This window comes from Protopterus annectens, chromosome 3.part1, assembly GCF_019279795.1.
Source record: "Protopterus annectens isolate FY-2018-M chromosome 3.part1, PAN1.0, whole genome shotgun sequence".
NCBI lineage: Eukaryota > Metazoa > Chordata > Ceratodontiformes > Protopteridae > Protopterus > Protopterus annectens.
In genome coordinates this window covers 1,705,127,826-1,705,144,071 of record NC_056732.1, presented here as the reverse complement: position 1 = coordinate 1,705,144,071, position 16,246 = coordinate 1,705,127,826, and the positions used below count along the sequence as shown (strand labels likewise).

Sequence of the window (16,246 nt, the reverse complement as noted above, 5' to 3'; positions counted from 1 at the left end):
CTCAATTTAACATCACAGCAAATGACAACACCACTATATATCCATCTGAACTCACCAAATTGCTAGGAGTGGAAATAGACAATAAACTAAAATTTGACATTCACATATCCATGACCATAAAAAAAGTCCACAAAAAACTAGGAGTGTTATACAGAAATAAGCAACTTCTCACCAAAGCAGCAAAGATTTCAATAGCAAATTCCCACCTTATCTCCACCCTACTTTATGCCTCTCCAATATATACCAACCGAAGGCAATGCGATCTAAACAAGCTAGAGACCTGCTACAACAAAATCGCCAAATTCGCCACAGGGGCATCCTACCATAGTCACCACTGTCTCTCACTTGCTGAACTGGGCTGGCTTGAACTCCCTCACCTCCTTCAATGGTATCAACTCTCACTCGCCCACAAACTAGTAAACCATCCACTAAATGTCCCATCCCTCCAGAATCTACTCCAACCCTATTGCATCACCAGACCACTAAGATCCAGCAAGAAAAATCACTTGCAGATCACTAAAGCTGATAACTCTGCTGGTGAAGCACTATTCTCTTGCACCATAGCCAAATTATGGAACTCCCTCCCACCCACAATTACCTCCGTACCATCATGCACTCACTTCAAAACTTTACTAAAAGCGCACCTAAAAACATGCTGGCTATGCCTTTGCAACTCCCACTCTAATATCACCCACCCCATCCAACCACTAGATTTCTTTCCACTCCACTAACTACCTTGATTATAGCAATCTTAGATGCTCATAAGCCTAGTACTTATTATACAGCAGGAACTTCTTATTGTAACATTTGTTAGTGTCTGTTATGTACTTCACAGATAAAGATTCTAGTTGTCTACTGATGTACTATGTTCTTCATCTGTAAATATGTTGTAAGTAATTGCTATGTAAATTGTTAATCGCTATTTAATCCAATGTAACTACTGTCTGTTTATTTTAACTGTGGAGCTTTTCTCCCCGGGCCTCCGCTGAAAATGGACCTACGTCCAGTTGGACACTCCCGGTCAACAAATATAAATAAATAAAGACTCAAAATGAGGAACGTTCCTTGCAATGAGGTACATTCATAGCTCTCAACCTTTCATTTCCAAAATGAGGAACACTAGCCTTCATAATGTGGAACAAATAGGCAAAATGTGGAACACATAAAATGGCTTACTAACCACTTCAACTAGGAAGGTCATATGATGGTTAAAATATGTTGTTTTTTACTTATAAAAAGATCTTTTACTGAAATAATATGATTTAGTTCAATTTACCATGGATATCCGATACAAAATTCCAAACACTATCGTGGACAGGCCCTTTCAATGTGGAACTTCGAGGAATTTTTAAGATTCCCTAATGAGGTACACTTGGGAAATACAGGCATCGTGGCAGACATATAGCAAAATGATTAACGGCAAAGTAGCGTGCGCATAACGCGTTCGCGGTTAATACCTACCAGTTACGCACAAGCTTGGCTTAGGCCACATCAATTATCCAGAAGCACGTCAAATAGGGTTGCCACCTTTTCAAATGCCCAAAGTGGGACACTTTTTGTATAAATGTGAAATTATGCAGGGCAAAACATACCCATGATCAGTGCAAAAGACACAAGTTCACTTTTTTGCCCAAATAAATGCGTATTCTTGTAGCATTTGAGTTGTTTATGCTATTTCATATAACATTTAGGTGTTTCAGATGTAAAATAATTGTTTTATGTAACTATTAAAGAAAACTTTGGAAATATTTTTGTCCTAAAATCTCAGGACATTTGCAATGTTTACGTTTTTTCGCAGGACACGACTTCCCAAAGAGGGACTGATGGTAACCCTAACGTGAAATGAAAACTAACTGCACTGGAAAAACACCGCATTTCTGCGAAATAAGCCAAAAAATGAAAACTAACACTTACACGAAACAATTTAAGATTTGAAAAACTCCGACACGCGGCATATCTAAAACCAAAAAAATCTCCACCCGCTATAAGTAAAATACCAACTATGATGCTCCTCCACCTTACATAGTAGCTACCCGTTGTTGGCACTCCCAAAATACGGTTAAAGTCTTCTCACGTTTGTAATAGGATCTGGCCAAAACATACTTGTGGGGGGAAACAGACTAGTGGTAACGGCAAAGGCTGGCTTAAAAAGAAGAAAGCAATCACGGGTACATAATACACACAAGTCAGGTATATGCAGGCAAAAGGAGTTTACACAGACTGGATAGGTGTGGTACCTATACAAAAATGTCTAGCAAGAATATGGGTCCCAAAATGAACATGGACGCATTTTTCTTGTAAACAACATACATGCTAACCTCTTTAGGTTAAGAAAACGCATTCCCTAGATATTTTCCAGGTATTTTCGCACTGGCATCCGCTACCTTTTTCATGCGAACCAGCTCCCTTAAATTACCAATCTCTCAGCTGTCCAGATTTTCCCAGAGTATCCAGATTTGTAGGTCATATTTTTGGTCTGTTCCTAATACAATTTCTGTTTTTCTGGCAAATAACTAAGGATCGAACTCACTAAATAATGGCAAACGTTTGAGTCGTAGACTTACATATCTTGCACACAAATGCAGATTAACATAAATCCTGTTACTGTAGCTAGCACCTTTCTAGATTTATAATGTTAATATTTAAAGTCTGTCCCTTCTTTCATTTTGGCTCTGTTTATATTTCTTGTGCTTATAAACTAAGAAGAATGTACCAAACTACTAGTACTACTCCCTATGACATGGAGGTTCAGAAAGCATCCATCCAACAACTGGAAATAGGAACTCCAACCCCCATATCTTGCTTCCGTGTTGTAACCCAACATCTTCGTCCAATGAGAACAAAGCGAGGATTGAGCGCTTTTGACAAGTCGGGGAGACGCTGGGCACTCCTACTGTTTTGGTTTCGATTCAGGTTTTGCTGAGTTTGGCTTTGGCGTATTATCTAATAATATTTTGTTTTTGTCAGGGGGGTTGTAAATAGTCAGCAGGAGTTTTATGTCCGTGAATAGTCAGTTAGTCCGGACAGAATTTCAGGAGTGCTCTTTGTTTACAGGTAAAGGCACTGATGTTTTATTTTTCATACTTTTTTGAAGTGTTGTCGTTGCAGTTCTTGGGAGTTCTTCCGCTTTTTATTTATACTGTAATAGTCTGGGGGGTTGTATTTAGAATTATTCGTGAATATCTATTTACATGACATCCGATGATTATATCGAGTTGTACTTTGCAGTTTGTCTACAATTATAACTGATGGAAACGATTAAACGTGGTAGTTAAAATTATGAATCGTGACGTAGTCATGTCTTGCTTCTTGTACTTTCTCTTGTGAAATAGCCCAGACATTCTGTAAAGATGCTAACGGTGTATTATTTTTGTTTTATATAGGTTTGTTTATTATAGGTGATGGTGTGCTTGACATGTTATTCATGTACCCCTTCTAAATGGAAAGGTGTTTGTACATGTATGTGTTGTGCTTTAAACCTTATTACTTTCTCAATGCATCTTTATACTTTTGTTAAAATATTTTACTTAAAATATTGTCTTTTCTGTTGTGAAATGTCTTCACTGATACCCAATTCATAAAATTGTAGGTCGATAATGGAGACCACTAGAGTTTGCGTAATCAGTGGTATTCTAGGTTTGCACTTACGTGCGATCCAGTGTTTTCCCTTATTGTCAAATGAAGCATAACGTACTTAAGACCACGTAGGCCTTCGTGTGTTTTAAAATTGCTTGCTGGGATGCGCTGAGTTGTAAAAAATAAATAAATAAGTGTAAACTGTATGTGTGTATCGGTCCAGCCGTGGGGATACCCCTAGATTAAACTGTTTGCAGTGCTTATAGCATGAAAGCAAAGGGTAAAATAAACGCAACCGCTATTGATATGCGCCCCCCCCCCATAAGCAGAAGCAAGTACGTCTACTGCCAAACCATTTTACGTTAAATTCTATAGTCTTTGTAAATCCGGGTGTCCGGGTACTTAAGGTGCTATTTAGGACAGCTGTTTATATGAAAAAAAGTATATACGGGGACTGTTTTACACTTTGTTTATATGCAAGGACTCGCACGGATGTGATTTTGGAGATTAGGATTCACCCCAATTTGGCTTTCCTTCCCTCATGTGATGCAGTCCCACAATATAGTTAAAATAGTTGGCGTGTTGGTGGAAGTGCAGACACTCGGCCTCCATGCATCCCAAAGGATTTAAAGTTTCCTCTAGTACAACCATTAACCCATCTTTTCAGGAAATTGCGCATACCTGGCTGTGCTTGAGAGTACTTGTACAGATCAAATGCATCTGTTGTGTCCCCATGATAAGCAGAGTATGTGTTTTACCTCAGCCGATTTTGGCAAGCTCTTTTATCATCTTATCACTGTTGAATGGTTGTAATAGTATGAGCACCACTTTAGTGATCTATGTTGGGTTTCCGGGACTCTGAAACAAGGATGCAATTTGTTTTCTGCAGCAGAGTGCTGCATTGACTACTACTACCTTTTAATGTGCTATATGACCATTCAGTTAGCTTTATTCAGTAAAGAAGCAGCATATTGGCCTCATTGCAAAAATCTTTAGTCTGTGATGCTTCTGTTTGACATTTAATATACAAAGTAAATTTGGTTTTGGTGTAGGAGAATTCAAAGGTTATGTCTTCATCATTTCATTATGATGCTAAAGGAGTATGGCTCTAAACCTCTCTTTCCAGTGAGAGGTCTGCTCATCTCTGCAGATGTGTGGGCTAGTTCATAAGTTTAATTATTTCTGATGTTCTTCATTAAATGAACATTCTACATCTGCAAGGATAAAAAATATTATTTGTGTTGAAAAAAGGCTGAGAAGCTGGTGATAGCAGCAGTTGCAGAGCAAGTGGTAAAAGAACTAAGCATTCTTGACAGCATGTTGATGTTTGACTCTTAATTTGTTTTTCATTTTATTTGTTAATTGGAGAAAATGGTGATCCACAGGAGCACTGCCTGGTAAAGTGTTTCATCAGGCAAATTAGAAGCTCTGGAAATAAAGTCCTGGATCTTAGCATATTGAATGCGACTATAAGCATGTTTACTGTATATGTAATGAGTATGGACTGTGTGCATTGGCCCCATATTTCTTCTGCCTAAACTCATGATGACGTTCATGTGGTACTCGAAATATCACTTTGAATGGTCTCACTTTTATAGTTGGGTATTCAGGGAGAGAGCATCATTTATGCATTTCAGATTTAACTGGGTAGTGTCCGTGAGCTCATGGTCTTACCCCCCCCCCCCAGTCTCCTCTGAAAGTAGAAGTCCAGTATAAAACAAGTACCGCTGCACAAGTACCATTAGAGAACTCTTAAACATTATTAGGACACAAGTGGGCAATTTCCCAAGTTATACAATTAAGATTATAGATCATTGCATACTATATTAGAATGTCGTCAGATAACATGGCATATTTAACAGGAACCAGGATCTTACCAGTTTAAGTACTGATTATCAGTGTGCACACCTGTTTGTAAATTGGAAGTGAGTTAGTAAAGTAGCTTTGAAGGTATGTGTGGAGCTTTGTTCCATGATGTCTGCAGTCGAGGATGCTACAAAGTGGGTGTAGCACATGAAAAGCTATGTTCCCAGCTTTCCAGGTAGCAAAACTGTACAAGATTGCATTGGAAATGTTTGAGTTCTAATGGGGGAGTGTGTATCAAGAAAGATTGGATAAAAAAGTACTAGCTTTTGGCAAGAGATGATAATAGATGCAGGAGAGGTACTTATAAGTTGGTCGGTCAAGCTGCCATAAAATGGCACTGCGAAGGGTGTCAAATGCTCCTCCTAGAATGGATCTTGCATTTCTTTACTGAGCTAAGTTTAATTAGGATATCACTGCTGTGGAAAACGTAGAGAAGAAGAACTGCACTGTTGGGTCGCGTTTTTAGAAGTTTGAGTGAGGGAATCTTTAGAGAAGCGGCAGTATTTCCAGTATTTTTATGAGTCTTTTTCGTAATAGAAGACATCTGCTCAGAAAATATTGCTTCAAGAAATGGGGCAGGTGTTTGAAAGGCTTCAGCTGCTCCGTGTGAGCGCCAGATAAGGACTTGAAAACCAGTGGTGGCAACTCTTGGTGAAATAACGTTGCTTGCATGTGTTATAGCCTTGGTCTTTTAGGGAACAGTTTTAAGGTCCATTTTTTTTTTCTGTGAAAGGAAGACTGTAGTTGAGCTGCCATTATAAGGGCTGTAGCAAAACAAAAGAACATCATCTTTGTCATCACCTGTCATTTGCAAGGAGGCAGAACAGGATGAGACTAAGTTGAGCGAAAAAAAGATCGTTACTGATCTTTAGTGTCTTCCTGTTAAGTAACTGTTGAACTAGCTGATATGTTAATCCAAACTGCACCTGTTGATCAATCAGCTAGTCATGTGTTAGTGTCCAATGACTTAATAGGGTTCAGGAAGACTATGTGTGCATAATTTATTAATTGCAGTCATAACAGCGTTTGATACCTGGATCACTATAGTTTCTATAAATCAGTAATGAAAATGAGTAGGTTATATCTGTAGATGTAGGTTATGAGAATAAAACTACTATCTTAGGAGCAGAACATATGTTCGCGATAAAACTACTATCTTAGGAGCAGCCAAGAACATATGTTTGCGTTGGCTAGACTTGGATTCAAACTGGCCGTAGGAGAAAAAGCACTTGGTGTAGCATCAGCTACTTTCTCACCGACACGACTAAAGCTACATTTACCACTGCTTATCTCCTCCCCACACCTCTTTGTGGTGCTGCCATCATTACTAATCTTCAGGCATCACAAAAATCAGCACGAGCAATGCTACAACAAAGTTGTTAAATTTGCAGCAAATACCCCTTCAGAACCCACCACTGTATACCCTAAAAATCCTAAATTGGCTAGAACTACCCCATAAACTGACACACACACAGCTTCTTACCACCTGTAAAATTATCCAGAATCCACCTGCTTGTCTGGCACCAAACATTCTAAACAACTGTGTTCCTAGTTGGTCATTGCAGTCCAGTGAACAAAAACTCCCGTCTGTCCACAGTCCTCTCAAGTGTGAGCATCGTCTGTACTCGTACCATGTTGCTAAGGCCTCCCTCCCATCCTTCAAAACTATTCTGAAAGACTATCCAAAAGCTGGCTTTGTCCTTCTCAGCAGTAGGGTAAACTATACTCCTAAATGTAGACAAATCTCTGTTCATACCTTAACATCTCCTTATTCTCCCTTCTTCACTCACTTCTCTATTTCTATCAATTTGTCTTCCCAGCTTTTTCTCTAAATCTACCTTAAGCCTGCTTTTCTTTCGCTTCGTATTGCAATTTCTGTTTGTATTATACTAACTTTAATTTCTCTGTAAGCAGGCTAAAATTTCTCTAAGTCATTGTCATACAACTTTTATTTACTCTTAGCCAATGTTTCATAATTTGGTATAATTATGTAAACTGCATTTGTTTTATGTAATTTTTTTAAATGACACTTTAATTCTTAATGTTTTGTAATACTTTGGGAGCCCCCCCCCCCCAGGTCTCTGTTAAAAATGAGCTCCCACCCACTTGGGCTTTTTCTGGTAAACAAGTGTCAGTTGTTTTTTTCTTTCGGCTTTTCCTGGTTAGGGGTTGCCACAACGGAACTCCTGTCCGAAAATGATTGGCAGTTGTTTTTTATGGTGTCGAGTTGCCAGCCCGATGCTCAACCTTCAACGAAGGCACACCCATTCAACAAGTGTCAGCAAATAAATAAATCTATTCCTGCCTGGAAAAAAATGCGAATATTTTCTTCAGTTTATTGAAAAAGAAATCTTTTTATTAAATTCTTGTAAGGTACAGGCAGATATGCATTAACAGAAAATAAGCCATTTTAACATGTTTTCCATTTGAATAAAATATACATTACATATACTTTCTTTGCTGCCATCATCATTCTAACATTACAAAAAGTTTCTTGAATTCCTGCCTTCCCTTAAACCTCACTCCTCTTACTGAGTATTATTATGCATGTAGTATTCCCACAGTTTCCATTAACTTTTATGTATTTTGCACCTTCCCTTTTCTGTCAGTTTTTTTTATAATGTTCAATAACTGAAATATGTTTGGTGTAGACGTTGTTTTCCATTTTCTAGCAATTGCTTTTTTTTTTTTTTTTGTAGTCAACAGAATTAAACTTAAGCCCTTATGTCTAGGCAGCTTGGATCCTGTATTTCATCTGAAAAAAAAAATAATTTCCATGCTGTAAGCCATTTGATTACCCAGTATTTCTGAAAAATTTAAAGATTCCATACAGAGTACTCTGCCAATTCATACTCCAAAATGCTATATTTTCAGTTACTGCTGTCTTCTCTGTCGCACCTCTAATGTTTGCTATCTACCTGAGGAAAAATCTTCGAAGCCTGCTTTTATATGTCCTACTAATTGTCCCTTTTCACTTAAAATTCCTCTCTCTGTCTCTCATCTTGAGATCTAGCTCTGGTAGGGAAGGCAGTCTTTAGTTTGCAATCCAAATGTCTTCTCTGCCTCATCCCACTCTAACTTTCCCGATTTGAGTTATTTGTTCTCAATATCTTGGCTCTTTTGACAGATTTCTACATTAAATTCCAGCCCCCGCTTGCCTTTTTTTCTGTATTCCTACTTGCAGTTTTCCTTTCTCAGTTCTCGTATTGGTTTAGTCATTTTAGAGTACCTTCGACTACTTAATGAATGTAATATTTTGTATAGTTCTTGAGGATTTGCATCCAAAAATATACTTCCCCCTTGCTTCATCATCATCCCTTTCCACTTTGAATCGTGACTTTCTACTTGTGTAATGTATATGAGTCTTAACTGTGTAACTCTAGAATATCCTGTACTCTGCATACTTTTGTTTACTTTAACTTGCAAAGGCGTGCTTACCCCCCCCAGTAGCTATAATTACTTTTCTCTAGCCAAAAACAGCTGTTCAGTCTGATACATCAGGGCTTTTAACACTGTTTTTTTCTGTCCTGCTATATGCAAACATAGAAGGGATAATAACTTATTAGGGCATTCTAGCACTGACCTGGGCCTGCAGTACTTCCTGATTATTTTTTCTAGGACATAGACTTTCTTGCCTCTCGTCTCGGTCCAAAGCTCTTAACATACTTCCTCCCCTTCATGTCTAAAGGAAGTTCATTTATTCCATAGTAACTTTTTGTGCCATGTTTGGCCAACTCTCTCATCGGCATCCTCTAGCAGTGTGTGTGCCAAGCAAGGTTTTTACTCAGGTTTTTACTTCTCTTTTATCTGCATATCTCTGCCAACCTTAATAATTCGACATAGTAGCAAAGACACTAATTGTTTAAATTAGTGAGCATTAGTCAGGCAGTAAATGCAAACTGCAAGCGTTATAGTCTAGATTGCAACCATATCTACATTGTGTCAACCTGGTAAGTAAGGTTTGGTTTGCAAGTATTATACATAATTGTGTTACCTGCATCTGGTTGCTGAAGGTGTTCATAGACACCCTTACTTTTAGATGTTACTTTATCGTATTTGGTCTTTGAAATCTGCTAGACAACAGTTTAGCGTCTCTGATAGAGTGTGAATAGTAACTGCCTGTCTTACGAGTGCTTTTTTCAAGTGTTGTTATACTGATGCTTTACAGGTGATTTCATGATAAAGTTGCATGTAACCCTGAAGTTTAATTTTGGTAAAGTTCTGTCTCTTCTTGCTTAATCTCTGTTATCTCTCCTTTGATTTATTCCACACAGCCCAAATTCAATTTTCAATTAGTCCTTTAAGGCAGCTGCTGACTGGCATTGAAAGAGGTACCTCACCTTCCTGACCCATATTCCAGAACTGGACTCAGCAAAAGGCACATTTTAAAAGAATCTATAGTGTATGTACTGTGCTTGGTACACTAGCTGTACTCTGCATATTTTGTTTATTATAACTTGCAAAGGCGTCCACACTCGTAGGACACCCTTAGCTCACCCCCCTCCCACCCATTAGCTATAATTACGTTTCTCTAGCCAAAAACAGACTTTAAGTCTCTGATACATCAGTGCTTTTAATGTAGTTTTTTTCTGTCCTATATGCAAACATAGAAGGGATAATAACTGAATAGGGCATTCTAGCACTGACCTGGGCTTGCAGTACTTCTGATTTTTTGTTTTTCTAGGACATATGGACTTTCCTGCCTCTCGGCTCTGCCCCACTCCATTCGCACTCACTGTGCTCGTGCTCCCTCCGCTCCCCTACCATGCCTCCACTATGTCCATTCTGTCTTCTTTCAGCTCTCGCCTCTTACCACACCTACCTTCATAACATCACCCCCCCCCCCCCAATGGCAAACTGGTGCAACCAGCTCTCAAATAAATCCACTACATACTTACACAGCTCCCTGCCTTTCTACCCCTTCCCATACTGACGTTCACCCCCACCACTGGCTACCGCATAGATGTAAAGCCATAACACCCCAAGATACTCCAAACTAATACATAAGCTTATCAATCTACACTTACTGAAACTAGTATGCTGCAGCGACATTCACCCCAATCCTGGCCCTAACACCCCGATCAGCCCTGATCTATCTCAGCCTAACAATCTACTCCATGACCTAATTCCTCTCTTCTTTTTCTTAACTTGAACGTCAGAAGTATCCTAAACAAAGTTCATGACCTCCATGCTCTTCTAGCCCTATACATGACTAAAACCAGACAACAAAAACAAAGCGATTACAGTACCTGGGTACAATATCCTACAAAAAGGGTGAGCAAAAAAGGAGGGGGTTGCAATACTGTTCAGAAATTACCTCCTCCTTGAACAACTTGAGATATTAATATTCCTGACACTGATAATGCAGAGCTCATCCTCACAAAATTAAAACTAAACCCAAACAAACATCAATATCCTAGGCGGCTATATCCCCAGGTAACATCACTACAATGGAAAATGTTTTAGAATGCATCTCAAACTCCCTACCTCAGGAAACTGTGGTACTAGCTGACTTTAACATAGACTGGCTCGATTACTCTGGCAGCAGTCCTTCTGCCCACATTAACCTCCATGGGTATACCCAACTGATCTTATCCCCCACTAGAACTGACGAAACATTCACGCTCCAGTCCATACTGGATTGGATTTTTACATCCAATCAATCCCTTTCGTCCCAATCAGGTTGCCTTCCTGACAGTCTAAGTGACCATTGACTAACCTACCTGATCAGATCTAGAACTCACCTTATAAGTCATACATTCTTCAGAACTGTTAGGAACAAAAAACTTTAATCTTGATAATTTTATCTCCTCTCTAAAATGTAACTGGAAACCATTGATGCAACTAACTCTCTGCCTTCTTAAAAAATCTTAAACCTGCATGCACCCACCAGAACCATTAGAATCCAAACCAAGTGTGCCCAGTGACTGGCTAAAGTCCAACTAAATCCATTCTCAAAGAAAGAGATAAAGCTTGGATACAATTCCACAAAAACAAAACCCAAACTTCAAAACAAAAGAACCTAGAACTCTGGAATAAAGGCAAGAAATTAACCAAACTAGACAAAATGAAGTACTACCAAAACATCCAAGAAAAATATGCTCAAAACCCACAAAAATTCTGGGCCGCAGTAATCTGGGAAAACCACCTCACCAACACCAATAACTACAAACAACCAAGGTAACATTACCACATGATTTAGTGCACATTTCACCAAATCAGTTCAGGCCCTTGCAGGTACCCACAATGTTGCCATCTCCCCTATCCCAGCACCCTCCCAAAGTAACACTAACAAACAGGGTAATTCCCCTCACCTCACTTTAACTTGCACCCAATGTCTATCAAAGCTATTTCAAAACTCCTATACACTCAAACCTACCACCATAGCTGCTGATAATGTACCAGCAGACTTCCTTCGGATGGTTGCAGAGCCTGTTGCTTGTCCTGTTTCCGTCCTCTTTAACAGATCTATATCAGAGGACAAGATGCCCGCTGTCGGGAAAACCTCCCACGTAATTCCACTGCACAAAAGAGGTAACTGTAGAACTCAATAACTACCAGCCCATCGCTATTCTATCACCATTAGCAAAAATATTAGAGTTGTGTACACGCAACTGGTGCACTACCTCCACATTAATAATCTGTTATCTAAATATCAGCACGGCTTTAGACCTTCCCACAATACCACCACATCACTAGTGTCCTTTATCGACACAGTTAACCAGTACAAGGATAGTGGCCAATATGTTTCTACAGTATTCTTGGATCTATCTAAGGTTTTCGATATGGTCAACCACAATATGCTTCTTAATACAGTAACCACCCTTGATATCAGTCCCTCTTCATTCTCATGGTTTAAAAGCTACCTATCAGGATGGCAGCAAGCAGTTCAGTGGCAAAACAACTGTCTGCCGATCTACCAGTATCCTTAGGAGTCCCTCGGGGATCTATCCTTGGCCCATTACTCGTCTCAGTATTCACCATCCACCTGTCCTCCTCCACACCTAATGCCTCCGTAGTGCAATACGCAGATGATACCATCCTTGTCTTTGCTGCCCCCACACTAGATGACCTTCAGTCCCTAACCCAAAACTGTTTTTCTTCTGCTAAAACCTGGTTCTCCAACTCCCACCTAATACTGAACCCTAACCAAACAAAACGTCTTCTCCTTAGCCCGAGTCTGTCTCCCCCTCAAAGGACAAATTTATCTTATTGTCCAATAACAAAACCAAGATCACCCCAACCACCCACACAAAACTTGTTAGGTGTAGAAGTAGATAATGACCTGAGATTTGATGTCCATAAAAACTAGGCCTCCTCTGTCGTAACAAACTATTGCTTACTAAACATACTAAAACAACAATTGCTAGAACACACCTCTTATCTACCCTCCTCTGTGCTTCCCTATTCTGACTAATCTATGAAAGGCTAACCTAAACAAACTTGAATCTTGCTACAACAAGATTGCCAGATTTGCCTCCGGGTCCTCACAAAAGACTCCTCACTGTGTCCCACTCAAACAGCTAGACTGGCCAGAGCTGCCTTACCTTCTTAACTGTTACTTGTACATAAGGTGTACTACTACCCTGATAAAACCCCAGCAGTGTGGGAACTAATCCAACCCTATACTACTACTAGAAATCTAAGATCTAGTAATCAGAATCTCCTACTTGTCAGTAAATTTAATAATGAAGCTGGTAAATCCCTCTTTAGCTGTTCTATTTCTAAAGCTTGGAATACTTTGCCTAACTACCTGACTTACAACAGCTCTGCCATACAATTAAATAAAAAACTCTTGAAAACACACTATATGGATAACTGGTCTTGCTCCTTTGACTCCCCAGGGTGAAGAACTAATGTACAAACTAATATCTATCATTCCTACATTCCTGCCCTTCTGTATAGTGTACAATATACTACTACAGGTTATGATTAGTCATGTCTTTGAAATTCAATACTGTATGTATACCTTACTATATTGTGTTGCTCTATGACTTCCATGCAGTGTGTTTTACACTGTATATGTTGAAATGGCTGTTTTACTGTTTATATGAGTAGCTACTTTGTGCAATGTGTGCTATGCAATGCATTATATTCTCTGTATTATTTACTAACTGCTATGTATACTTGAAATCTGGAGCTTTTCTCCCCGGGCCTCTGCTGAAAATGGACCTGTGTCCATTTGGACTATCCCGGTCAACAAATGTAAAGTTTAAAAAAAAAAATCTCTTTCCCTCTCAGATAAATTCTATTCTTCAATTCTTTATTGTTGTCCACAACTTCTCCTCTGGTCGATAAAAAGTATGCCTGGCCTGTATACAAGACTTGAAGGGTCTAAAAACGTTTTCACTGCTTGCGTCTTTTTATCCATAAAAGTTTCCAGTTTCTCAATTTTTGTCTCTTTAGTCTCTTCCCATATATTCTTAGCTGCCATAACAAATTTTTAATCCATACTTGATTATGTCCCCATAAATATGGGTATTGCTGAACCAATTTGTGTGGATACAAAGCCTCTATTTTATCTTCATTAATTTTATATCCCGAAAAGAATTGAAAACTGTCTGAAAATGTTCCACAACACTTAAATGTCCTTTTCTGCATTTATTAGGTACAAAATAATATCTGTGAATAAGGTGAACTTTTCTTGATTACCATATGAATCACATCCGTGCATTTATGAGTCCCTTATTTTCTTTGCCAGAAGCTCTAAATATAAAGCAAATTAAAGAGAAAAGAAAGCTTTCCTAACTGGCTTCTCTGTTGAAACTCAGAGAAGTACCCTCCCACTTGAATTATTGTGATCCGTCATATATCTTCCTAATTAACCTTGTATTAGGGAATGCAAATGCTTCCAATTGCAAAATCCCAACTTGCTGTATTTAAGGGTCTTCTCTGCATGAAGACCCACTAACAGTGGCTGTATTTTCTTGCATTCTGCTTCTTTCTGGATTATTAATGTCAAATGTTTGCCTTCCCTTCACAAAACTACATTGATGCACATCTGTCAATTTTGGCAACACCTTTGTTCTTTTAGGTAGTATAGACGTGCACTTTATAATCCTGCTTTAAAATTGAAATGGGGTCTGTATGAAGCTAGGTCTTGTGGGTCTTTACCATCTTTTGGTAACAGCCATAGCTTTCTTCCAAGATGTTGGTGCTTCCCCTCCCTTTAAAATATCGTTAAATAAAATCTTCCAGATCTTTCACTTTTTCATTCCTCCTAACTTCCACAGGAATACCATCTGTCCCTGGAGACTTTCCTGAAGATTTGACTGTACATCACAATTTTATCTCATTTCTTACTATTTCTAATTTTGGTATGATTAAGTTTTCCATAAATATTTCCATTTGTGCTCTATATTTACACTTTTTTTTTTTTCATGATGTTTGCAGATGACATTGTGATCTGTAGTGAGAGTAGGGAACAGGTGGAGGAGACCCTGGAGAGATGGAGATATGCTCTAGAGAGAAGAGGAGTGAAGGTCAGCAGGACTAAGACAGAATATATGTGTGTGAATGAGCGGGAGGATAGAGGAATGGTGAGGATGCAAGGAGTAGAGGTGGCGAAGGTGGATGAGTTTAAATACTTGGGATCAACAGTTCAGAGTAATGGTGAGTGTGGAAGAGAGGTAAAGAAGAGAGTACAGGCAGGATGGAGTGGGTGGAGAAGAGTGTCAGGAGTGATTTGTGACAGATGAGTACCTGTAAGTGAAAGGGAAGGTCTACAAGAGGGTAGTGAGACCAGCTATGTTATATGAGTTGGAGACTGTGACATTGACGAAAAGGCAGGAGTTTGAGCTGGATGTGGCAGAATTAAAGATGTTGAGATTTGCACTGGGTGTGACGAGGGTGGACAGGATTAGGTATAAGTATATTAGAGGGTCAGCCCAGGTTGGAAGGTTTGGAGACAAAGCCAGAGAGGCACGATTACGTTGGTTTGGACATGTGCTGAGGAGGGATGCTGAGTATATTGGGAAAAAGATGCTAAGGATGAAGCTACCAGGTAATGGGAAAAGAGGAAGGCCTAAGATAAGGTTTATGGATGTGGTGAGAGAGGACATGCAGGTGGTTGGTGTGACAGAGCAAGATGCAGGGGACAGGAAGAAATGGAAGCAGGTGATCTGCTGTGGCAACCCCTAACGGGAACAGCCGAAAGAAGATGATGATGATGATGATGATGATTTACACTTTTTTTTTTTTTTTTTTTTTCAGCTTTATATAAATTTTCATAAAACATCTGAAATCTCTAATACCTGTACAGGATCTTTTTTTTTAATGGGTACAGAAGTCATAGTCTTCCCTGTGTCCTTTCTAATGTAATAGGTCATTAGCAGAAACGTATGTTCAGTAATTGTGGAAATAATCCTGATTCTTACCACTGTACAAAGGTGGCACATCTACAGAGCTTAATAACTACACACCAATAGCAGTTTTCTTCCCCTCTTCAAAATATTAGAGAAATGCATCCATATGCAGTTGATGCAATACCTAGCCTCTAACCTGCTCTCAGAAACCCAACATAGCTTTAAGCCATAGCACCACTACTGCACCAAAACATTTTTCCACCATCTTTTTAGACGTGTCATAGGCATTTAATACTGTCTTGTACCAGCAGTTGCTTGTTCGATAGTGCTTCTTGTTGTGGTTTCTTAGTTACTTATTTGGAAGGCAGGAAGCCATTAAATGGCAACAAACCGTCTCTTTTCAACCAGTTATTACAGGTGTCCCTCAGGTTTATATCCTGGGTCCTCTCCTGTTTAACATATTTATCAGTGATCTCCACTCACCCGTTTAGTTCAGTATG

The 16,246-nt window shown here is 39.1% G+C and overlaps 1 protein-coding gene across 1 annotated transcript in view; it reads left to right on the top strand.

Annotated features, from left to right (window-relative positions):
• Nucleotides 1-2,824: 2,824 nt before the first annotated feature.
• PARP10 (poly(ADP-ribose) polymerase family member 10) overlaps nt 2,825-16,246 on the top strand; it is a 1,579,412-nt gene continuing 1,565,990 nt past the window's right edge. Inside the window, exon 1 of the mRNA XM_044067716.1 lies at nt 2,825-3,054. The gene's annotated coding sequence lies outside the window, so the exon portion shown is untranslated. The remainder of the gene's footprint in view (nt 3,055-16,246) is intronic.